The 25,907-nt window shown below is 29.5% G+C and overlaps 1 long non-coding RNA gene across 1 annotated transcript; it reads left to right on the top strand.

Annotated features, from left to right (window-relative positions):
• Nucleotides 1–8,305: 8,305 nt before the first annotated feature.
• LOC140431260 (uncharacterized) lies at nucleotides 8,306–25,695 on the top strand. The gene is made up of 4 exons (XR_011949645.1): nucleotides 8,306–8,546; nucleotides 14,608–14,697; nucleotides 16,343–16,498; nucleotides 25,568–25,695. It is a non-coding gene; the product is annotated as an uncharacterized lncRNA (long non-coding RNA).
• The last annotated feature ends 212 nt before the right edge of the window (nucleotides 25,696–25,907 follow it).

Genomic DNA, 25,907 nt, shown 5'->3' with positions numbered 1-25,907 from the left:
CTTCTGGGAAGAAGTTTAGTTTCGCTGCCAGACAGAGATGTCAGTCAGATACCAGAAAATTGTCTCAAGCGTTTCGAGCGATTACAAAAAATTCTCCAGCATTTTTGGAGAAGATGGAAGAGAGAATATCTTACTGAATTACAAATCAGAAGCAAGTGGAAACAACATTCCGAGAGAACCATCCAACCAGGAGATATTGTCCTAGTGATAGATGAACAGACTCCAACCCTAAGTTGATCAATGGCTAAGGTCGAACAAGTTCATCCAGAAACTGATGGAGTAGTGCGAGTGGTAACAGTCCGCATAAACAGTCAAAACTTTGTTTATTACCGACTGAAGCACAGGACATAGTTGAAAGTGTTAACACGTTTCAAGGCGGCCGGTATGTTACGGAGAATTAAAACAATAAGTGAAGTTGGCGGTGAGAGTGGGTGCAGTTGTCCACACCTTTAGTTGAGAAGTGACAGCAGATGAAAAAAGAAGAAATGAATGAAGTTAGAAACAGATTTAATGTTGAGCGTGAAAATAGTTTTTTGTAACGAGATTTTTGTAAGTTACTTTAATAAAAATAAAGTCTATACTAGTGTATCAGTTTTACGCAAGCGATTTACCCCAACAAGTACCATTGGCAGATTAATTTTCATGATATACCTTAATAGTATAACAAACCTAATAATAAAAATAAAAAAAAAGTTTTATTGAAAAAAGTGCATCATTATGCTTTCTAGGGCTGGACCCGTATAAAATATTGGATTTTGCAAAATGGTGACGTTTGTATTGGTATTATTTATTTATTATTTCCCTTCTTTTTCAGCTGCTGCAATTACTTTATTGGTATGGGAAGTTTCAACGTGGATCATAATGCACACCGAAGTTTTAAAACAAAGTTTTGAAGGTATACTTCGTATTGCTGATATAAAGGAAAGACGAAGGCGTCTTAATTTATGGTTATCGTATCACTTACATATCTTAAGGTATATAAAATATCGTGTAAATTACACGATTGATATAAAATATTTATTGTTTTTGATATAGTTTTAAGTTTCATATTATATTCAAGTAATTTAACATTCCTGATACCAAGTCAATTTAAAAACACCTAGTATCAGGTGGGGCGAATCATCGCCAGAGTAATTTTTTTTTGTATATTTGTAGATATGGTTGGGATATTGACTTCTAAACCTATAGTTTCATTCGCCTAATCATTTTTTACTTTGATTCTTAAGACAATTATACAATTGGTAGACTTACAAATCATTTATTCCTTTTCGTATAAAATTTTCTAATAGTATTCAGTTTCGTATCCATGCATCCAGTGATTATGTTTTTTTATTATCCAGTTCCGCCTCCAGTGTTTTTTTAATGTTTTTGTAAATATTTATTTATTTAGTTATTTTTTATTTATTTATTTCTTTATTTATTATTTTATTTCAATTTCGTTTGAACCTTCGTATAGTGAGGACCGGTGTGTGAGTGTGTCTCGTATTCAATTGAATTTATTTAGGTTTTAATTAGGTTTACTTTAATTTTAAGTTATTAGTTTTGCATTTGTACTGTAAGTATTAATATTTCCTTTATTTTTTTTTTTTAAATACTTAACCCTGGGATGTCCCAGGGTAAAAATGGTGTAGGTGGCAAAGATCCACCTCTACAGGATCAAGTTGATAACGACATGTTAAGTAATATTCACGTCGAAGATATAGAGAAGAATTGTTTTTTCTGAGGTTAATAATTGTAATAATACTCCAAATGTTTTGAATTCCGATGATTCTATTATTAATAATTCCAACATTAAATCTATTGTTAATGATGGCAATAAAAACTTGCCGTCTACAACTTAACAATATAAACAATCAAGTCAGGTTTTAAATACTTCAAATCGATTTAGCGATACTGATACGGGGCCGTATTTTATTTTTGTTCAACATACTGATTTAAATTTAGGTCGTCTTCATCCTATGAAAATAGGAGAAAAATTAAGTTCTCTCGCGGATAACGATAAAAATATAACTGAAATTGTTAGTGTTGGCAGGAATAGAATTAAAATCGAAGTAGATTCGGGACTGGTTGTAAATAGGCTGGTAGAAGAATCTTTTTTTGAAAAAAATAATTTATTTGCATTTATACCTTATTATTTGACAGAAAAAAGAGGTTTAGTTCGCGCTGTTGACACTACTATAAGTGAAAATAAACTCCTAAATATTATAAAATCGAATGTAATGGTTAAAAAAGTCCAAAGAATGACTAGATTAATACAAAAAGACGGTATATCGGAGAGAGTCCCAAGACAGATGATTATTGTTACTTTTGCGGGCAAATTAATTCCTCAATTTATCTACATTAATAAAGTTAGATGCCCGGTCGAGGTATATGTCAGTCCGGTCATGCAATGTTACCAGTGTTTGCGTTATGGTCATTCGGCTACTCAATGTAAATAAAAAAAAAAGGTGCAAAAAATGTGGGAATGAAGAAAATAAAGATTGTCCTGAAAAATGTAATACTTTTTGCGTGCATTGTCAAAATAGTGGTCACGAATCAATTTTCAGAGAATGTTCTGAATATCTTAAGCAGAGAAAAACGAAAGAAACTATGGCTAACTTGAACATTTCGTTTAAGGAAGCTCAGAAAATATCTGATAATCCAGGTTATTCCAGCCTAGTTCAGAAGAATAGATTTGCACCGTTAATCAACTCTGACACGGAATTTCCCCCACTAAAATTTGATTCTACTCGTCAGTTCAATTCTGGTACAGTTCATAAGAATAACAATATTCCCAAACGTCATACAACTCGGTAGTTAGCCCTCCCAAAAAAAGAAAAAATAGCGACACTACTATTAATTTCCCTCCTATTCGTAGAGAGTTCCAGACTAGTTTCTGTGCTGGTCCCGTATTTTAATTCGGACAACCTGAACCTGTAGATAAATTTAGTAAATTTATTACTCAGCTTAGTGTTTCTCTTAAAAATTTTATTAAACAAAGCTTTCAAGATTTTGTTAATGCTTCTCCAAATATGGCTTCTAATCTTAAAGTCAGTGACATTGAATTTGAGAACAAAGTTAAAGAAGTTGTTAATAACATTTTTACTTAAAATTCATGGCTATCAAAGGTATTAAGACTATTCAGTGGAATATGCGATCTCTTAACGCTAACAAATATTCTTTACATCAGTTACTTCTTGAAGAACATTTTGATATAGCAGTTTTATCGGAAACTTGGTCCAAACCCTCAGATAATGTTTGTTTTAGTAATTTTAATATAGTAAGTAAAAGTAGAGCTAACGGATACGGTGGAGTAGCTATACTTATATCAAATAACATCAATTACGAACCTATTTCATTTGTTAATAATTTCAATCAAAACTTAGAAGTTTGTGGCGTGACGTTAGTATTGACAAGAAAAAGTATACGATTTTAAGTTTATACCGACCAGTAAAAGCAAAAGTATCAGTACAAGATTATGTTAACCTTTTTTCACAAATTAACAATGACTGTATTATTTCTGGGGATTTTAATGCGCATCACGGATTATGGGGATCAAGTGCATGTTCTTCAGAGGGTAATATATTAGTGGAAGCCTTGGATTCTTTTCCTCATTTAATTATCGTAAACGATGGATCAGCTACTAGGGCTACTCCTCCAGGTCATACCAAATCTGTTGTAGATCTCACCATTTTATCTTCCAATTTATGCTCAACTTTTGACTGGACTGTTATACAATATACATATGGATCCGATCACTTTCCTATTCGAATGTCTATCAATAATATTAAAATAGAAAATACGAGGTTTATATCTAGGGTTAAGTGGTCGATGGCTAATGCTAACTGGGAGCAATTCAGGCTTACCATAGAGGAAGCGCTCACATTGAAGCCAGTTATTATTAATACTAACGAAATGATTTTATTCTTATTAGATTCTATTACAAATGCAGTGAACAAATCTTGCACACCAATTAAACATTCAACTAAACCTGTAAAAGTTCCTCTGTGGTGGGATGAGGAGTGTCTAGCTGCTTCAATTTTAAGGAAAAATTCTTTTAAAAAGTTTAAATCTAATCTAACTCTTTTGAATTTTAATGAATATAAAAGAAACGAGGCTATGTGTAAACGTACTTTTCGCTTAAAAGCTAAATCTAGCTGGGTACAGTATTGCTCTTCTCTTAATAGGCAAACCCCTTCATCAGACATTTGGAAAAGGTTAAATAAAATTCAGTGTCAGAAAAAAATTATCATTAACGATGAATCAGCAGTTAAACAACTTTTATCTAAAATTGCTCCCGACTCTGTTCATCTACCAATAAATATACCAGAGAACCATATCGATGCCCACTTTTTACTCACTCCTATCACTCCTAGGGAACTTACAGCAAATATTAAAATTTCAAAAAATACATCTCCAGGTATGGACGGTATAAACTACCTCATGTTAATAAATTTTCCCGAAATTGCTATAGATTATCTATACAAGATATTTAACAACATTTTACTAAAGGGAGATAATTGTGATTCTCTTAAGCAATGTCTGGTCATTCCTATACCTAAAATAAATGATCGTACTTCTTTAAGACCCATTTCTCTGATGTCATGTCTATTAAAAACACTTGAACGGATCCTTAAAACTAGATTGGAATGGTGGTCTGAAAAAGAAGGCATATTCCCGGTAGCTCAGTTAGGCTTTCGGAGAAATAAAGAAACCATCGACTGTCTGTCACAATTAGCTACTGATATTCAATTGTCCTACTCAAATAATAATTATTTGGCAGGACTTTTTCTAGATATTTCGGGAGCATATGATAATGTTATCTTAAACTTACTTTTCCAAAAACTTATAAAGACATAGACTCTTAAAAGACATATAGGTGTCCCAACTATATGTGCACAGGTATTGGTTAATCTATTTGTTAATAGACAAGTATTCATTCGGTGCAATAATAAATTGATTGGTCCAAGGTTAGTTTATCAAGGTTTACCGCAGGGATCTGTGCTTAGTCCTCTCTTGTTTAATTTATACACTATGGATCTACATGGTGTGGGAATTAATTGTAATATTTTACAATACGCCGATGATTTCTGTCTTTATACTTCTAAAAATTCTTATCAGGAATGTATTGATTCAATAAAACGAATTATGTACAGTGCAAGAGAATACTTTCTTAACCAAGGGTTGGAACTTACTTCGAATAAATCCGCTGTGGTGTTGTTTACTCGTCATCGCTTACCGAATATATCCAGCATTAGAATTGATAATCTAATTATACCGGTCCAAAAACACTATACTTATCTTGGCGTCACACTTGATACTAAATTAACATGGGAAGAACATATTAATAACTGTTTAATTAAATGCGAAAAAAGCCTAAATATTTTAAAAGTAGTTAACCGTCACCAATGGGGCGCTAATCCTAAGGTTAATCTAATGTTTTATAAGGCTTATACCAGGTCAGTTCTTGACTATGGTTGCTTGTTATATGGGTCTGCTACAAATACTAGACTTAAAAAATTAGACCGAATCCAGTACAAAGCTCTACGTTTGGTCTTAGGTGCACTTAACCTAGTGAAAATCTATTAGCCGAATGTATGGAACATCCACTACATTTAAGACGTCTTTTTTTAGCTGAAAAGTTTATCCTTAAATGTCAAAGTAATAACCAATCGTACCTATTGCAAAAAATATCCGACATATCTGTGTCTAACTTAGTTGACAAATGGTGGCATAACAAAAATTCTCCAACTTTAGCTATAGCATTTTCTAATGTTTCTTCCTATTTAGAAATCCCAGCTGAAACTAATTTCTTTCAATCTAATTTCAATATTCTTAATTCCCAAACCAAAGTTTATTTCCCCACTTTTGACGATAACAACGCCATTCAACTTCAGAAACAACTTGCCAAATTTGATAAGCCATATAGGATTTTCACAGATAGGTCAAAATCCATTTTGGGAGTTGGTTGTGCGGTATATATCCAAAACAATCAAGAACACATTACGTTTAAATTAAACCAACAATGTTCCATTTATTCCGCAGAACTGTTTGCAATATATCAAGCTCTGGAATGGACTATTGAGAAAAGAATGTCTAATCAACAAATAACAATCATGTCGGATTCAAAATCTGCGTTGTCTGCTTTAGATAATTCGCATAAGCATTTATACAAAAACAGTATTATCGTCAAAATTTTAGAAAATCAACTTAAGCTACTTGAAAGAAATAATTCAGTCTCTTTCATTTGGGTAAAAGGACATGCTGGTATCTCGGGTAACACCAAAGCAGATTATTTTGCTAAAGAAGCGGCTTCAAAAGGATTAGAAATTAGCTGGCTGAATAGAACTGATTTAGTCTCGCTGCGTAAACAAGAATTAAAAGAAAACTGGGAAATTGAATGGAATGCTTTTTGTAACAGAAGTAACAACCTTTATACAAAAATTCACCCTGTTTTACCTAGTGTGCCTTTTGCTGCAAGAAGTCATCCCAGTAGAAGAGTATATTCAATGTTTGTTAGATGCCTTGTCAATCATGCTACTGTGAAAGCCTATCTTCCTAGATTTAATTTAAGTGAAACCGAACTTTGTGATTGTAAATGTAACACTGACGATATCAATCATTGGATGTTCGGGTGCATATATAATGATGCTGCTATTAAGTATATATTGGAAAATCTGATAAAAGAACAAATACCTCTTCCTCAGTGTCAATCTTCCATTTTATATATCTCTCGTCATAATATTAGGTTTAACCAAATTTTTTGGGGATATTTAAAAAGGACTAAAAGAAAAATTTAGGATGGAATGTGTAATGTGAATGTATAAATCTAGCTTTGTTCCCTCTGTCTGTCCTTATGTTATATAGTTACCTTCTAGCCGTTGCCTCTCTTGTATTGTAATAAAGTCGCTATGAAAGGCACCTTAGCGTGAAAAGTATCCCTACATTATTTAATCCCTTGTTGATTCCAAATATTCACTTTAAGTTGGTTAGGGCATTGAATGAAACGAATGAATGTATGGTTTTTATCAATCTACTGATTCTTGTGATACTGCCATTTACATTATATTTTTAATCTACCTCTATGCGAAGTACTTTTTTGTTAACAAATGGAATAGGTCAATACATCATTAACAAATTCAAGTAGTCAAATACATTATCGTCGCTGAATGGATCAAGTTATCCAAAGCCATTAATTAAATAAAAAAAATATATATTATTATAATATAGTTAAATATTTTTTGTTTTTGGTTATTAAAATTTTTGTTTTATATATATCATATATAATTTTTTTTCCATTTATATTACGTGGCAAACGGTTACTTATGGTATAAATTACAGTAGTTTAGTAGTAGTAGTTCAGTGGTTAGTAGTTTAATATTTCAATTCTTTCTATGAAATACTTCGGTCGGCCACTCAAAATAGTTCATCCTGATATTTGACACTATTTATTTGATTTTAGGAAAATCCGAAAACAGGTCGATGTTTATTTCAACAGGGACATCTTTTACCGATAAAGATATCTGTTCTTACTTATCCTCCTTTTTCCAGTACCACAAAGCTTTAATTTTAAATAAGGAATATACCATGTGTGATAATGTTTACCAGATATTTCGCTGAAGATTTCAAACATTCTTGTGAAAACGCATTACTTTATTGAATTTTAAACCTAATGTCAATTTTAAACTTTTCCCGTCACGTGAAAAACTACATTGAAATGAAACTCTCTAAAGGACACTTTTATTACAATACTCATCGACTGTAATTTTTTAATTAAATTTTCAAAACGATATCCCGCAATAAATATAGATCATCGAAAATTTTATTTTTTTTAATTGAAAAACTGAACCAATATCCTTTCAATAAAAAATTATAATCATCAGACAAATTAGCTAACTTACGTATAAACGGTTGCCCTGCATTTTATATACCATTGTTCTCTTCCCTTATTGCGAGATATTCAAATACTTTGTAATAGGTAAAAAGTATTGGCTTTATACTGCAGAAGAATGAAACCGTGTTGAAAAATGTTTCAACTACAAGTGTAAGTATCCTAACTGTGTGGGTGCCATTGATTGAAAATACATACAAAATTCAAATACGACAAAATTCAGGCACAGAATATTTTCATTACTAGAGTTTCTTTAGTATTGTATTGCTTGCTGTAGTGTATGCAAATTTTAATTTCATATAATCAAACGTTAGTAAGTTGTGAAGGAAGCTAAAATCTGTTCCAATTTTCGAACACATCATCGATAAAACTGAACAAATGAACTGCGCAATCACGTCGCTACGATAAATCGTTGTCATGTATGCCGGGCATTAGAGTTCTATGAATGTCTATATTCGGTGAACTATTTCAGAATTTTGAATAATATTCAATACAAGTATAAATATTTATACACTATTTCCTTTAGTCTCATTTTATTTGTAAAAAAATTACATGTACCATTCTTGTTTTTAGCTTATCACGCCAATTAAACTATTTAACAAAAAAGTGTCTAGGAATATATTCTTTACTCGCTGCCTTATTATTTGGATCAGTTATTAATCAAATACACAACAAAGTAAGTATTAGATATAGAATTTTTCATCACAAATCATCTTATCTCATTTAATATTTACGACGTCAGAACCCCACAGTGTTGCTAAAACATTAGAATAGTAAATAAGTAAGCAAATAAAAAATGAAATAAGTCGTCCAAAATCAGACATCGTAAGTGTTCAATACATCGAGTTAGAATATATGGAGAGGGCATCAGGCTACTAACAACGACCTCACTTCGGCCATATTGTGATCGTTGTGTCAGATCATGTATGATTGTTTACGTTTATTGATTTTAGAATATTTTTTATTTTTAATACTTTATAGTAATTGTAATATTATATTGTGATAGTGCATAATAATAGTTTCTTGTTCTCAACGTAGTTGCAGTAGCAGTAGCAATATTGTTAAAAAATCTTCATGGATAACGTTTCAAAAGTTAATAAACAAATATGTAAACAAAGTAATGGACCGAACATCAGAAAATAAATTAATATTATTCATAAAAAATCTTATAAGTAACGTAGATCAGTTTCTCGATTAATTTTTCAGTCATTATTGAATATTTTAAAAGGTTTACAAAATAGCAATGTAAACATTCACTTCCAATAAAATAGAAATAATGAATACACAGAATACAAAGATACTAATAAACAATTTCTAAGCGTTTTATAATATTTTTGAGTTCATAAATCATATTTTTTATTTGAAATATAAATTTGTTTGCCTAGTGATGCATATAATTGTATTTTTAGGTTTAATTTCAAATCAAGCAAAAGCCGAAAGTTTTATGATCAGAGATACTACAGACTCCAGTTTAATAATTTATCCTCTTATAGTAGTAAAGTTTTCCCTTTGACTATCGACAATTGATAATAAAAGTACCGTGATAAACAGCTGAAGAATAATTCTTAATAATATTTACTGTATAAGTATATATATATATGTATTTTTGTCTTATTTGTTAGTAATTGTATATAGTTATTAAACCTTGACAGAATCAAATTCCGAGATATTTTTTTCGTGCTACTCTTGAGACTACTTAAATATGTTAAATCTAAATAACTTAAAATTTCAATATTCAATACGGTAACATAATTTTTTTAATTTCTACACAGTAATTCGATTGTGATATTTGGCTCAGATGTTCATTGTTTTTTGTTTAATAATAACTTTTCTAACTTTGTTAATTGAACTGATTTTTGGTGAAGTATGTAACGAACTTTGCACAGCGTTCAGTGAATTTGAAGTTATCAAATACATAAGTTGTAAAACGAACGTATTTCTTTTATTTTATACCGTATATTTAGTTTACCCTTTAAAATATTATTTATATTATTTTCTCTTTCAGGTAAAACTTGGTATTTGATTATATTAATTATAATTTCTATATTATGTATATATGACGTATTTTTAGTAGTTATAGCAGGATATAATTACTCTTCCCTACTCTTTTTGTTTCCGTCTAGTAACCATCTGCATCTTTCTCGTATTGTTTTTGTTTTATTTTCTTACTGTTCTCGTAACTCCATATCTTTCACGTTATCGCTCTTACGTAATTTTCGATCCTTTCTCGTATTTACTAGGTTTCCCTATTTGTTCAAAAATAGGGTGGTGCCCAAAAGTTTCTTCTCTTACGTGTTTTTACCTCACTCGCGAATCTCTTGTAGTCTAGCTCTGACGAACCCCGACCAACACACCTCTACCAGACTGAAGCCCATATCTTCTTCATATATTTTTAATCAATGTGCATTTTTTTATCTACGCTTTAATCAATTTGTCTTCTACATTTTTTATACTCGCGCAGTTAGTAAATTAATGTACATCACACGATTTTTAATAGTTATCCAATGACAACCAATTTAATTTTGATTAAATAAATCATAGTCTATTAAAAATGTTTTGCACTTTTTTAGATTATGTTTAAATATTATGGATAACTAGTCATAATTTTATAGTTTTAATATTATTGAGTCCGGTCCTGATCTCACCGCCATATTGGTATGATCGTTAATCACACCGTCTGACGCCGTTTTTAATATATACGTTAATGCTTATAGCTTATCCATAGATTCTAATTCGATGGTGAAATATTAGCCAAAATTACATGTTAACCTTTGTGTCTATACCCAGGTACCTGGGTATCCTTGGTAATTGTTTTATCTGAATCATTGACGATAGTATAAATATTTTTATTCGAGCTTCTAGTTATTCCTAAAATTATTTAGAACGAAGAGATTTATAATAAAAACCAAAGAAAAAAATGTATATAATATATTAAAATTACCTGTCAAAGTTTTTACACCATTACGTCCACACCCGTGGCACCCGGGTAACACTAATGTTTAGTAAATTATGAAGCTCTGTCTAGTTTTTTTTTTATAATTAAAGTGATATGGAAACGTAAATAAAAGTTACATTTTAAACACATTGTCCACACTTACTTATATTTACTGAGTGTTCGTTACATAGTGGACGATTACAAACATTACATGATTTTCGTGTCTTTCTTAGCCGCTTTTTCGCTAAAGACATACAAATGTAGCAGTTTCCAACAATTTTGAGGCGTCTAGTGGAATCTCGAAGTGGTAATGACTCTGCAGTATTACTTGAATCTGTAGGTAGAGGTTTTCCTAACATACACTCAATTCCTGACCTTGATGAAAAATTTCGGTATACATTTGGTACTTTAGATCTAGCAGAAAGTGCAGGCATCACTAGTTGTTTCCCTAAGTCTTGTAGAAAACTTCTACGCTTACTGGTTTCAGTAGAACTCTGTGGATTATTCTCTGTATAAATTATATAGGTTGCTAGGCAAGCTACGTCTAGGATATTGTAAAAGAAGGCTACTGGCCAACGCAAAGTTGTGCGTTTGGTGGAATAATGAGAAACCATTTTGTCCATGTTGTCTACACCTCCTTTAGTTGTATCATAGAACTGAATTATTTTAGGTTTATTTTTTGGGCCACTTACATTTTCGTTGTCATGCATTGTTGACAGCAAGATAACGCTTTTTTTCTTTCTTGGTACATATGAACAAATAGTAACACGATCTGCACTGAATCGGTGTAATGACGATTCAGGCTCACGCTCTGGCGAAGGCAGCATTTCTTGTGGAATATATGGTTTGTTTCTTTTCAAAGTACCAACTAATGATAAATTCCAAGACAACAGGAGACGGGCTAGTGGAAGAGTTGTGAAAAAATTATCCATTGTTATGTTTCGTCCAGAATTTTTGTATCGATAACACAAATCTTTTACTACGCGTTCACCTTGATTAGTTTCACGTCCAGTCGAATTTTTTCCAGTATAAATTTGTCCAGTAAGTGGATACGAATTATTGGCGTCACAAACCCACCAAACCTTGATGCCATACTTGGCAGGTTTTGCTGGCATATATTGCGTGAAACGTATCCTACCTCTAAAAGGAAATAACTGTTGATCCACAGTAAGAGAATCCGACGGTACATAGTTACGACGTAAATTATCATTGAGAAGATGAAATATATCTGTAATAGCTGCAGCTTTATCATTTTGCCAACGTTCTGCACGTGTTTTGTTATTGTCAAACCGTAAGAATCTGCTGATACTCCAAAAGCGATTTATGCCCATATTTGCTCGGTAGAAAGGATGAGAGTCTGTTTTCCATAAATCTTTCGAGTGCTCTGAATTTGAATGCCGTACTCCTGCTGTAATAAGAATACCTAAATATGCATCAAATTCTTCTGTTGTGAGTGACTTCCAAACATTTCGAGGTTTGTCGGGGTTTTCAAGATTATACTTTTCACAAACGCTATTAGCTTTTCGATTGGTTTCGCGTATAATTATGTCACACATTACGTCACTGAAAACACATTTGAATGTATCTCTAATCGAAAGAGTTTTAGTAGAACGTACTGGGCCCGTTTTTTCACGCAAAAGGTTACGTTTCAGTGTTCGACTTGCAGTAAACGGTTTTCGTTGCCAAATCGTTTTATCTTTTGCAACCAGAACATCACTTTGGGAAGAACTTTCTTGAAAATCGTCAAAATCTTCATCACTACTATCGTCGCCGTGGGTATCGATTTCAATCTTATTATTGATATCAGTAAAAACGTCCTCTACGTCAGAACCTTCATCTCCATCCGGTTTGCTTTGCGAAACATAGTCCTCATCTGATTCCTGGTTTTCGATATTTTTGTCTACTTCCTCATCTATATCGTCTGTAAATTGTTGCAGGTACTTCTGTTGCTTTTCATACGTCATTCTAAAATTGAATGATCTATGTATAAAACATTGTAAAAGTAAACAGTAATAACTTACCTTCTAAATTCGCTAGCACTCACTTCTCTTCTTGCCATTATTACAAGTAATTACAACATAAAACACGCATATAGTCACAAAAATATTAGCAACTTGTAAGCACAGTTTTATATTGTAAAAATAAATTATTACATTTCTGCTCATATTAATAAAAATAGTACATTAAACCTAGTTTAAAAAATAAGTTTTTATTTACATTAATAATGTATCTACTGTGCGGATGACAGGTTAGAAATACTTAAATTAGTATATTATTTTTATTTTAGAATTATTATTTAGATATTTAATTATTTATGCTATCAATGGAAAATACTAGGAACCTCAGATGCTTGTTTGGTCTGTATATACATAATGTAGTTAACTAGCATCTCCAGATTTTCATTAGCTAATTTCTTTGTAGGGTAAAAAAGAATCTAGGTTGAGTTGCAATTTATGTAAAAGAAAATCTTATGTATTCGTCTCTTAATCTAAATGAATATAATGTAGAGCAAAATTTAAAGTTTTGTGCAATTTATGTACCTTCAATAAAAACCAATATTTCAACTGTATACAGATCGAGTAAGGCTGACTTTGACTTATTTTTGAGAATATCATAACGTCCTTGCTTAGTAAAGCAGATAAACTGGTCATGCTTGGTGACTTTGTTATAAGTTTTGAAATTGAATCTGACCCTTATTTTGATATTCAAAATTTATATCGTCTGGTCTAAAAGTAACTATCAACGATTAATCTAGAATCACATCCCAGTCTAGTAGTTGCATCGACAACATTATGACAAACTTTTCCAAAAATATTTACAGAGTGGACGTATTTAAACCTGATTTTCTTGACCATCGAGCTCAATTTTTAATTATTGACTCTGAGCATCTGAGCGTTCTGGTTTACAGAAGCTTAAACGTGCGCTAGCTAGTACAAAGATGGATTTTTTCTATAATATTAATATTGATCCTGATTTTTTGATAGTCTTTCTTACCGAAACTTAAAACAACTTAATATTAAAGCACTTTCCACTAAAAAAAAGTACATCAAACTGCTGAAAAAACATTCGGCAATGGTTTAATAATGAAATAAGGTCTTAAAGATGTTTCTCTTATTAAATACATTGTGGATGTCACTAAGTGTCCCAATTTGTTCAAAGTATATAACGAAAAAAAGTTTAAATATAATCGGCAATTATAAAATGATTAAAAATCAGCTTACTGTGATTTTATTACTAATTTCAATAATAAACCTAGAGACTGTTGGAAAGTAGTAAATTTCAAAAGAATCAACACAAGATCCAGTTCAGGATAACCTGATCTACTTCCAGACGAAATATTTCATTATAGATCTGACTTTCAAATAAAAAATTAATTTTTTTGTAAAATTTCATTTGAAAAGATATTGTTTATCCCTTACAGACCCACGACAAAATAAGGTATTGCAGGAGAACACCAACGTCTTGTTTTTACTCTATTTGTATTGCAATTGACACCTAATTTTTTTCAAAATTTTTTAGGGACCCTCAAAAGCCTCAGAACCCTAAATCAAAATGTATTTATATACTGAGAAAAAAACTTGACTTTTTCTTGATATAGCCCCTGTTTCCTTTTATATTTCGTCGTAAAGAGCCAAGTTATTATTAATTCAACATAAAAAATTATTTTTAACCCCTAATAACAACTAGATTTAAGTAAATAAAAAAACATAATCATTGTACCGTTTTTATTATTGGCATACCTTATTTTTCCCTGTAGACTTATAGACAATAACAATAGTAAGTTATTTTAAATATATTTTAGGAAAATACTGTTGGAGGAACTTTAACCTTTTTAGGATTTCTTCTTGCAATTTTTATTCTGTGTCAAGCTGGGGAGAAGATATCTCAACAGGTAAATGTACATTTATATACATTTAAATATTTTATTAAAATACTAAATTACGCTATCTATGCATGCATATACTAATAAGTATATGTACTTATTTTACATTCAACAGAATTAGTTTTTTTTTGAAAAATAATCGATTATTTTAGCCTGATTTTTTTTTAAATATTATTTACTAGTTGCTTTAAATTATAATAATTGACATTGGATCGGCCTTCCAGAAATCTTCTTATAATGTTACAATCTTTAAAATTATCATCAGAAGAAACGAATTTTGAAAACTCTTTACGTTATGCTGAAAACTCTATTCGTTATATAACAAGACGCGATTTGGATGCTGAGAATTATTTCAAGTTAAAATGAATCTGAGACAAGCATGTTGTCTTTTTTCAACATTGTTTAAAATTTATATAAACTTAAAAGCTTTATCAACCTAAAAGAAAGTAAATGGTGCTAAGCAGAAATAGTGCAAGATCCCTTTGCACGATGACTACGTTCATAACGTAGTTCAACAAACTCACATTTTTACATACATTTGGAACTAGGAAAATACATTTATAATAGGTTGCCAGTCAAAGTTGGCCGCAAATATTGTTAATTCAATTAATACTTATTGGTTTTTGACAAACATTTTATTTTGTTCATTTATTTTTTAAGAAAATACGCCGCTTATGACGTACTTATAGCATGTTGTTTACATCAAATTAAAGCTAATTTTTTTCTTAATATGACGATTTAAGGTTGACTAAAAAATGGTCGAAAATTAGGTTGCCAGCAGTTAAAAACGCGAGGTGGCAAAGATAAAATAAAATAGAGTTAAGGCGCAACAACAACAGTTTGACAAGTGATAATATGTATATTATCTACCGACGCATGCTTTAAAAACTCACACAACTGACACTTCAAACCGGTGCAGTAGCGCTGTCTTTTGTCATATCTTTAATACCTCGCTTGGCAACCCTCATGTTCGACCATATTTTTCTCAGGGAAACCTATGTCGTCATAATAATAAAAAAAATTACCTTTAAACTGATATAAAAAACATGCATATACGTCATGAGCAGCAGTATATAATTTTAAAAAATACATGAACGAAGTAAACTTTTTATTAAAAAATTGATGACTATTAAACGAATTAAAAATATTTGCGGCCACTTTTTGACTGCAAACCTATAACTGTAAAAGCCACACTGGAAGATCCAATCTCGTGCATGTAGCGTGTGCCCACTCTATGCGAACAGGTGGACAGTGGCGTGATTATTCTTTTTATATAATTAACGGCACCAAATAGTTACCGCCCCGCTACTGACAACGTGGATTAATATGTAAGCAAGGCACTCGATGGAATCGGTAAGAAAATAAGGATTTGCGCCAGATCTTCGTAACTGGTGCCTACTGTATTAATGTTAGAATAACTGTGTTATGAAGGTAGTGATCCTGCAGAAGTTGAAAAGCGCATTCTCGATATTATCAGGTCTTTAGTAATTTCCGGTTATGTTCTGTTTTATTTTCGGTTATCTTGGCTTTACGGTATTATTTTCCAATACAATATTATTTTTTTTATTATTTTTATGTTTATTTTTTATTTTTTTTATTATTATTTTATTGGAATATAGAGTTTGAATAGTATTACATATTATTGATTTTTCAGAATAAAGATATAACTGATGCAGTCTACAATTCGTCGTGGTATATGATGGAAGTCAAAACAAGAAAAGATGTTATGTTTATCTTGATGAGTAGCAACATTAAACTTTATTTGGAAGCCTTACCATTGGGACAACTTAATTTTGCTTTATTGCTTATGGTATATATGTATATATAAATAAGTATATATATATATATATATATATATATATATATATATATATATATATATATATATATATATATATATATATATATACAGGGTGGTCTTTAAGTAATTGTACAAACAGAAACCGTAGATTCTGCACTTTAAAATATTACGATTTAAGCCAACTTGCTTTAATAAAATGTTGATATTAAGACATATACAGGGTGTTAAAGTGGAAATTTAAAATTTTATTTTTCGCTATAACTTTTACGTTTGTATATATTTTTGGGCAAAAATTTACAGTTGGGTGCTTTTGAGTGGGATAAATTATAATTTTATACTTACTTTAATGTGTGGCATAAATTTGCCCTTAACATTTTTACTCTTTAAGTTAGCTCTATTTGTGTTAAAAAATATTAAAGATACATTATTTTTACACAGAAAAGGTATACTTGTTAATAGCCTGAAAATTCAACCATTTTCGAGATAAATGCATTTTATAAGTCAGCCGCACAATAATTCTTAGTTTGATATTTGTGCGGTAAAGCACTGAATACCTGTACATAAGCATAATTCATAGTTTATTCTTATTAAAACAACTCAAAGATGATAATGTAACATCACAAAATGCTTTGTTATTGGTGATAAATGTCTTATTGGAGAAAAGATATTTCATCTTCTTCTTTAGGTGCCGTATTTGGCCGTCATGTTTACAATTTTTCTTTGCCATCGCTTCTTAAGTTTCTATAATGGCGTTGTATTACTTTTTCTCTATTGTAAAATGCTTAAAATGCTAAGAACCCAAAATATGTGGTTTATGCAAGATGGTACACCACCACATTATAGAGAGAAGGCAGTTAGAACATACTTAAATACAACTTTTCTGAACGTTGGATTGGTCGTGGTATTCCTTGGAAATGTGGTTAGATATTGATATAATTATTTAATTCATAAAAAATCCGAAAATAATACTTATTGTTTATTATGTAAATTTTTTACCCATTTTTATTAGGACAAATAGAAACTAGAGCACAGGTATTGAATAAAACATATGTGTCATGTTTATAATAGTTTTGCTACAAATCTAACCTGAAAGACTCAGCATTTTTACAAAAACATTATCGTTGTCCTAATAACCGATATTGTTATAAATATGGTAAACACACAGGCAATTTAGTTCAGCATCATATTAGTTGGTTAGTAAATCATAATAGTCCATTTGTTCGAAATGTAATTATAGTTACTCGTTAGCTGTAACCCAATCATATAAATAAGTAATGTCATCGATAGATACATTATAGCCACTACATAGTCCCGACTTTAATCCGCTTGATTTTGGTGTATGGGGCGCATTAAAATAACGTGTTTATAAGAATCCCATAAACATTCGCAATTCGCAACCAACTATGGAAAGAAATAAATACTGCAGCAGTTTCTTTAGAACCAATTATGCTATTTAATATGAGACGATCTTTTATGGAATATATTGACAAATGAATTAAAAAAAATGGTGGACATATCGAACACTTACTTTGACAAAAAGTTATGTTATTTAGTTTAACTATTTCTTAATTTGGTTTGTAAACAAAACGTTTTGATTATGACTTTAATTTAACATAAAACGTAAAATGTTTGATGTAAAATCCTATTATTCTGTTAATTTGTCAAATCCTATTATTAATTATCCTGCTGATATATTCATTTTATTTAATATTTCGTTAACTATTAACTTTATTTAAAGGTATTTTATACCAAAATTCAGAAGTATTAATGTTTTTGTCTATTTTTTCTTCGTTGTCTGGAGTAATTACCTTAGATCAGAATTATGCAGCTGATTTTTAAAATGCAATTATCTCGAAAACTGTTGAGTTTTGAAGTTATTGTCTAGTACACCTTTTTGGTAAAATAATGTATCTTTAATATTGTTTATCCCAAATACAGGTGGAAATTTAAAATTCTATTTTTCGCTATAACTTTTACGTTTGTAAATATTTTTGGACAAAAATTTATAATTGGACGCTTTTAAGTAGGATAAATTATAATTTTATACATAAATTAATGTTACTGATAGATGGCGCCACATATGCCACAGGTGTGGCATAGATTTGCGATTAACTTTTTTGCTCTTAAAGTTACCTCTATTTGTGTTAAAAAATATTAAACATACATTATTTTTACAAAGAAAAGGTATACTTGTTAGTAACCTCAAAATTTAACCGTTTTCTAAATAATCGCATTTTATAAGTCAGCTGCCTCATAATTCTTAGTTGTGATATTTGTGCGGTAAAGCACTGAATACCTGTAGATAAGCATAATTCATAGTTTATTCTTATTAAAACAACTCAAAGATGATAATGTAACATTACAAAATTTTTGTTATGGCTGCTAAATGTCTTATTGGAGAAAATATTCTTCATCTTCTTCTTTAGGTGCCGTGTCCGTATTCAGACGCTGGCCGTCATCATGTATACAATTTCCCTTTTCTATCGCTTCTTAAATTTCTATACCTACTGGCGTTGTATTACTTTTTCCCTATTGTAAAATGCTGAAAAACCAAAATATATGGTTTATGTAAGATGGTACACCACCACATTCTAGAGAGAAGGCGTTGAGAACATAGTTAAATATACCTTTTCTGAACGTTGGATTGGACGTGGCAGTCATATTCCTTGGCAATGTGGTGAGATATTGATATAATTATATAATTTATAAAAAAACCCAAAATAATACTTATTATTCATTACGTAAATTGTTGTTTACCCATGACAAATGGAAACTAAAGCACAGATATGAAATAACACACGTGTCTTGTTTCATAGTACTTTTGCTACAAATCTTACCTTAAAGACTCAGCATTTTTACAAAAACATCATCGTTGGCCTAATAACCGATATTGTTATAAATATAGTAAACAAACAGGCAATTTAGTTCAGCATAATATTAGTTCGTTAGTTCATAATATTATCATCATTATCATAATAGTCCATTTGTTCGATATGTAATTATAGTTACTCGTAAGCTTATATGAGTGTATATAAGTAACCAATGAATGAGATACATCACAGTTTAATACATTATTTAACCTTTGCGACATAATTGACTATAAGATTTGGATATAGATTTGTCCATTATACATTATAGCCACCACGTAGCCCAGAATTTAATCCGCTTGATTTTGGTGTATGGGGCGTATTAAAACAACGTGTCTATAAGAATGCCATAAACATTTGCAACCAAATATGGGAAGAAATAAATACTTCAACAGTTTCTTTAGAACCAATGATGCTATTTAATATGAGATGATTTTTATGGAATATATTGACAAATGAATAATGAAAATGGTAGACATATCGAACACTTACTTTAACAAAAAGTTTAGTAATTTAGTTTAACTATTTCTTAATTTGGTTTGTAAACAAAATGTTTTGATTACGACTTTAATTTAACATAAAATATAAAACGTTTGATGTAAAATCCTATTATTCTGTTTTTTGTCATATCCTATTATTAATTATCCTGCTGATATATTTATTTTATTTAATATTTCGTTAACTATTAACTTTAGTTATTGGTATTTTATACCAAAATTTAGATTTATTAATGTTTTTGTCTATTTTTCCTTCGTTGCCTGGGGTAATTGCCTTAACTCAGAAATATGCAGCTGATTTGTAAAATGCGATTATCTCGAAAACTATTGAGTTTAAAAGTTGTTAACAGGTATACCTTTTTTTTTGTTGAAATAATGTATCTTTAATATTTTGTATCACAAATACAGTTCACTCAAAGAGCAAAAAAGTTAAGTGCAAATTTGTGCCACATATGTGGCATATGTGGCGCCCTCTATCCGCTACATCAAAGTGTGCATCAAATTATAATTTCTCATATTTAAAAGTACCCAGTTGTAAATTTTTATGCATAAATGTTTACAAACATGAAAGTTATAGCCAAAAATAAAATTTTTAATTTGCACTTTAACACCCTGTATCTTTCTTAATATCAACATTTTATTAAAGCAATTTAGCTTAAATCGTAATATTTTAAAGTGTAGAATCTACTGTTTCTTTTTGTACAATTACTTAAGGACCACCCTGTATATATATATTATATATATATATATATATATATATATATATATATATATATATACATATATATATTCTTTTTAATCAATTCGGACAAATTTTTTGTTTAGAATTTATTAAATTCCATATACTTAGTAATTATTATATTTAATATTTTAATTATTATAATTTAATATTTTACTCCTAATGATATATAATTTCCTAATGAAATAATATACTATAATGCACACACCTGTTGACATTTCCCATTATTTTTGTGGCTGGAAAACAAATAGCGCCGACTAATGGTATGAGTTGATAACCACAAACTATGCATTTAAAAGCAAGTTATTTATATATAAGCGTAATTGTGAGTTATTTTCTTTAATTTTATATTTTAACATTTCAATTTACATAATTTTCCTTATTATTGTCGTTAATTTTTTTTACATAATCGTTTATTAACGCATTAAAATATTTATCTATAAAAGTCTAATAACAATATGTACGCATTTATACATTGGTCGTGAGGCAATTGACTGCAAACCCATAATACACATAAGAACTTTTTCCATCATATCGTAATTGTTATCCCTTATATCGTTTTCAGTGCAATGTTCGACAGGAATATTAAGCAATTTATTGCGTTTTTAAGAATTTCATCTTTTTGAATTAAAAAGGAACAAGCATCAATATCGCTGTTGTTATCGGCTGATGGTTGCAGTAATTAATTTGCCATGGTAGATCGCAAGCTGCACCTAAATTTTACACTATCAGTTGCATTACTATTAAAACCCTTAGCCCTTATAGAAAACAAATTTTCCATTCAGTCTTGAGTTAGCCTTCTTCTAAAAAGAACTTTAATCGCATAATTGCTCTTTAAATCATTCCAAAGCGACTTCAGACAAATACTATTTTATACCCATCCATTGATACATATTGAATTAACTCTTCTTATATTTAATCAATATGAATATTTTATCTGAATTTCTTGTCACTATATTTTGAAGAATTGACAATGTCAAATAAAGTGTCCACTTTCTCAATAAAGTTAGCAGTGTATGTTATAGTAATTATTTATTTAACGCAACATGGCATAGCATGACTACGTGTACCGCATGACTTAAAACTTTTGCAGCTACTTAAACACACTATCTTCGGGGTGAATGGGGGCAAAATAATACACATTTTGGATAACTTTGAGATGAGACCATGAATAAATTTCATTTTTATATTGAAAATCGTATTTTTTTAAATTTTTGCGGATAGATTTCAACAGATCTGGTGGATAAAAAAGAAGTAAATTTTTTCTTCATTCATTGTAACGTATAAATCAGTAACAGTGACAGTCAATAATTTCCTTAATTTTACATTATTAGATCCTAGATCGCCAACTTTAGCTTTAACAATAAAACCAGTTTCTTGCAGTTTTTTATAAGTTTCTAAAAATAAAATCTTGAAAACATTTGCTGATATGCATTCCTTACTTAAAAAAAAAACGGGTGTGTCAGTCCAGTGGGACTGCCGTTAGAAGTTATACTTCTATACACGCGTTCGTCGTTACAAATTTATATGGGAGCCAATCTGCACAATCATTACATATGTAATGCTATAGGTAAGAGAGAACAGAAAGAGAAAAGGAATTAGGTATACAGGTATATGGTGCATCGTTTGCTGTATATAAACATTTGACCTGTAATAGGAGTGTAGTAAGTAAATTAAGGATTGAATCAATACTTTAATGAAATTATATATCTTTCTTTTCGTATATGTATAAAAGAAGATGAATGCAAAAAATTTTTTTACGCATACTCTGCAGTAAAATTCATTGTTAATTTTGTTATTAATATAAAAATACAATACAATACACTGCCACATAATTCAATATTATAATACAATACAAATTAAAATGCAATATTCATAAGCATTTAAAAATGACAATATACATAACTTACGCATACGTTTAATTTACCATGATAATAATATTGATAAAAAAATAATAATATTAATAAATATTAAATATGTTTACAAAAGGAACATTTTTATTCTCGAGAGAGAAAGAGAGAGAAAATATATCTTCGGTCTCTCACTTACCTATATCTTACATATATAATGATTTTGCCGATTCACTCAATAATACGAATACACACAAATTTCCAACTTCGAACGCGCGTATAGAAGTATAACTTCAAAAAATGTTTGTGGAAGATAAAATAAAAAACCAACAACTCGGATTATGTTGTAAATTTTCATTTTATTTTAAAATTAAGCATTTTTGCGTATATTACATATATTTAATAAGACTAACGTGGGGTTTTTAAATACTTCAAAAATAAAAAAGGAAATTCATATTGGGATTCGAACTCATATCTACCAGCGTATAAATCAAACACATAAGAAATTTGCCAATTAGACATGACACTAACGTATTTCAAAATTGACAGTTCTCGGTCATACAGTGATTTATTGTAATTATTATTTTGAAATACAAAAGCCTAAAATAATTATGAATATTTAATAAATAATACAAAATATATCACATAAATAATATTTATAATATATATTTATATATATATATATATATATATATATATATATATATATATATTAGATTAAATATATAATATTAAATATATATACAAAAGGAACGTATATATATATTAACGCGTATAGAAGTATAACTTCAAAATATTGTTTGGTGATACAACTGTCAATTTATCTGACATTGACAAATAAAATATTTAATTGTTGTTTGTTGTGTATATAAGTACACATTTGAACTTTCTTGAGATATTTACAAGTTTTAATTTATAATTTAACATGCCTAACGAGGCTTGTTACACCCGTGCAAATTTTTCCGATTCACTGACGTGCAAATTTTCAAAGTCAAGCGCGCGTAAAGAAGTATACCTTCAAAAACCAACAACTCGGATTATGTTGTAAATTTTCATTTTATTATAAAATTTAGCATTTTTGCGTATATTACATATATTTAATAAAATTAACGTGGTGTTTTTATATATTTCAAAAATAAAAAAAACGTAAACTATTTGCCAATTAGACATGACACAAACGGATTTCAAAATTGACAGTTCTCGGTCATACAGCGATTTATTGAGATTATTATTTTGAAATACAAAAGACTAAAATAATTTTAATAAATAATACAAAACATATCACAAAAATAATAATATTAATAAATATTATATATATATATATATATATATATATATATATATATAATATATATATAATCTATATAATATTAAATATACAAAAGGAACATTTTTATTCTCGAGAAAGGAAGAGAGAGAAAATATATCTTCTGTTTCTCTCTTACTCATTATCTTACATATGTAATGATTTCACCGATTCACTCCCGTACAAATTTCCAATGTGGAGCTCGCGTATAGAAGTATAACTTCAAAAATATCCCACTACTTGTTTGAAATCTAAGTATAAGCCTTAAACGCATTAAACCATTGCGTGGTGTTGCATGCTTTCAAAAAATTAGCTCTTCTATCACCATAGTTCTCAAACCCTTCAAAAATATCTTTTCAAGCATTATAATTTATATTTTCTTGTTAAGCCAATTCATCAAATACAATAGAAATTACTTTTTCATGTGGTATGAGTTTTTGGCTTTTAATTTTTAACAATTCTAATACAGATGCATTTATACCACAACGTACATGTAAATTATTTAGCCAAGATTGTAACGAGGTTAAACTTGGAAGACAAAAAAAACTACTACTTTGAACTTTGAACTAGTGTAGTAGTATTTTATGTCTTCTTGACAACCTTGACTATTAATAAATTAGTTAGAAACTTTATTCTTTTCTAACTTTTCATCGACAAAATTTAATGTTTTTTGTTTTTAAAAGTTTTCGCGTTAAAATTTTATTTTTCTCTTGTATTTAGATAATAAACTGGTTCTGTTCCTTAATTTTTTTTCTTTTCATGGCAATAGATACTTTTAAATTTGCATGTTATTTTTGTTAATTTTCAATTAGATCTTAAATTGATGCATCATTAGTTGTTGCAGCAAAAGTTAGGGCGTTTGTGTAATCCATCGGCATTTCTGCTAATTTAATTTTCTTCTGACTAAAAATTATAATTATTGTTGCATAAAATATTACAGAATAGATTAAACGTTAATAGCGAACCTTTCGTAAGTTACTACTATGTCTCGAATCTTTCTTTTTGGAGCATTTTGAATTTGATATAAATTAAGAGTTGGTAACGATCCAGGAAACAAGCTGCAAAATGTTTAGTTAAAGAGTAACATAATTTACAATTTATTAACAAATACTTTAACATAAAGTAAAGAACATACCCTTGGCTGAATAAGCTTTTATTTCTAAATCACTGTATATCAAAGTGGTCTGAGCACATCACATAGCTTTTATTAAAATGCTCAGGTTCTTTTTCTTTAAATAGCAAGTCTAGGTATTGTCGCTTGCAAGCTTTAATCAATTGTTTTAAACTAGAATTTAGGGCCACATTTAAAATACATACTGCTGAATAGGTACTTTTAAAATCAAAAAATTTTAACCTCTTAATAAATATTTCTACGTACACACTTTTATCTTTTGGCATTCTAAAAAATGATTTGTGTTCCTTTTTCTCTTTATAATTGTTACAGTCGTACATAGCACACACCGAACCCATTTTATATGACTTTTTGTGTAAAAGTACAAACTCAATTTAGCAAAATTAGCTAGTAATACAAAAATTTGCAAAAGCAAATATGTATGTTTATGTTGACAAAACGTAGTTATCAACTCAAGCCGTCGTGGTGTTAGAAGAAACGTGATACCAGTTTTTTGTCGCAGTTGGATGTATTACAGTCTGAGTATTTATATATGTATAGTATATATATATATATATATATATATATATATATATATATATATATATATATATATGTTAATATATATATATATATACATATATACATATATATATACATATATATATATATATATATATATATATATATATATAATATTATTTTCAGATTATAAAGGGTTCATTTTCCTATATGACGCTAATTCAGAAAACTTCTTAATTAAAAATTTTTTTTATTTGACGACCTTCAAAATATGGTTCTAAACAACGCAAGAAACTGAATTAAACATACTTATGGACTTGTATAATATTATAGTCATAAATAATAATAAAAAAATTAATCCTTTATTTTGTTTAGACAAACATAGTTTGTATAGCCTTTGTACATTAAGTAAATAAAACAAACAGATTAACAAACACACTAAACAAACGTTTAACCTAACTTGTCCGGGGGGGGGGGGTTATTAAGGGGTTAAAAGGGAGAAGAGAATTCTTGGTTGCAAGTATGT

This window comes from Diabrotica undecimpunctata, unplaced genomic scaffold (genome assembly GCF_040954645.1).
Source record: "Diabrotica undecimpunctata isolate CICGRU unplaced genomic scaffold, icDiaUnde3 ctg00000258.1, whole genome shotgun sequence".
In the NCBI taxonomy this organism is placed as follows: Eukaryota; Metazoa; Arthropoda; class Insecta; order Coleoptera; family Chrysomelidae; genus Diabrotica; species Diabrotica undecimpunctata.
This window is presented reverse-complemented; position numbering and strand designations above follow the sequence as displayed.